The sequence below is a fragment of the Galeopterus variegatus genome, unplaced genomic scaffold (genome assembly GCF_000696425.1).
Source record: "Galeopterus variegatus unplaced genomic scaffold, G_variegatus-3.0.2 Scaffold4012, whole genome shotgun sequence".
Taxonomy (NCBI): domain Eukaryota; kingdom Metazoa; phylum Chordata; class Mammalia; order Dermoptera; family Cynocephalidae; genus Galeopterus; species Galeopterus variegatus.
This window is the reverse complement of record NW_007730123.1, coordinates 28,504-30,452: the sequence shown is the minus strand read 5'-3', so window position 1 is coordinate 30,452 and position 1,949 is coordinate 28,504.

Here is a 1,949-nt window from a genome sequence, read left to right as displayed (position 1 = left end):
CCTCTCTTTTATTTTAGAACATTGATAAAAACTGACCCTTAAAATGATTTCTTAGCCAGGACTCCCAAAGTTTTCAGAACCACATTTTGTTACATAGTTAGACAGTGAGACAACTAGACTGTGAACTTTTTTTTTCCATTGTAAATCACTCCAAAGTAAAGATAGATAGAGACATACCACAGACAGATTTTAACTCATGTTTAACTTGTTTCATTTAATTTTGCTATTATTTTCTTGGGTTGTTTACAGATGAGCCCAAGGGTTGTGATATAGAATCCTTCAGAAGTTAATTTATTATCTTCCTGCCTCAATTTCTAGTCTGAGTTTTTAGAAACAAAAAATATTCCTAAGTCAATATTTAATATTACATACTTTCATGAAAAATAATCTATCTAAATATTATCTTTCACCAGTTGGGAAATTTAGAATTTTACAGAACACTTATATGTAGAAAAGTTACTTTTGACCATCCATTTTTCACAGGAGATGCAAAGACTAGAGCCTATATACAAATATTACTAATAGGTACTAACTTAAAAGTGTTTGCATTAAAAGAAAATGCATCTGCTGTCAAATATCTGCCCAGCCAACTTTTGGTACCAACTATTTGGTATTCTCCCTGTGGCTGATACAGGGAATTGACATTTCTTATACCAGCCCAGGAAATGAATCAAATATGTGAAGCTAGGATTGCATGCACAGTTAGAAAATCCAGCTGAATTCTGGCTATAAATGAGGTGTGGCTCTTTCAAATCCAAGTCTTCAGGACATAATCAAAGGATCCAATTGCTGTAAAATTCCAGTTTCTGGCTCCTGCTCTTCACTCATCTCCCCAAGCAATAGAAATATCCTTACCCCAAATCTTTCTTAACTGGAGCAGAAAATCAAACTGCAACCCTTCGGAAAAGGAGCTTTAGTTGGCTCACTCTGCCTGCCCTTTTAAAGGCATTTGATGCCCCCGTGTTGACCTTTACATTCTTCAGTTGCGCTTAGACTCATCCCATGCTCACTGCTGATGAGAGAGCTGCAGCATGCTGCACCTTCCCACTCCCATTCTGTTATGTGTTCTTCTCATGCCTGAGCTCCTGTGTCCCTCACCCACCTGTGGTCTTATGTCTAAGACCCAACATGCATTCCTACTTTTTCCCCAAAAGCTCACCAGATGCCTCAAGCTTCCTTCTACGACCCTGCCTGGAGTTTTTGAACATTGGTTCAGTAGCCTCTTCATTATATTTCATGTCACTTGGTTCTATTTTCTAGTTGTACTTAAGAACTTCCTTGATACTTCCTTGTTTGTTTACTTATTTCACTACTGTCTTCCTCTAATGAAAATGTAAGTACCATGAGTGTACGGCCCTTATTTGTTTTGTACTTTATCCTATCTCCAGTGCCTGGAACAACATGGCTCAGTAACTATTTAGTGAATGAATAAAGCCTCTAATAGAAAAATACTCAAGAAGCTCACTGCCTGTCTGCCTAGCATTTGTGTATTGACTTCTGGATACCTTAGGGAACTCTGCTACTTCATGGACTTGTGGTGCTAAGATCTGTGTGAACACTCCCTGGAAAGTGTAGTAACCTGGGATGTGCAGACTAACCTCAAAGCATTCATTGTCAGCTGAGTCTTAGCCGATTGGGCAGGTCTGTGCCAAGTTCTTTTCTAATAAAAAACACCTAGTCCATGCTCAACAATTAAATGACATTGACGCCCTCACCTCCTTCCCGTCCCAAGAATGGAATGGCTGATTGTTCAATATTCTGTCCCACTGAGCCAAGCACAGCTTCACATTCATAGTAATTCAGTCAGCCAATACCAATTGATCTGAAGTGACACCTTTGTCACTCCAGAGCTAATCCAACCTGCAACAGAATGCATCATTCAGCACCTATCTGAGCCATGTTCAAAAGGAGCTCACCACTTTACTCTTAGCATTTTGAATAGTATTAAA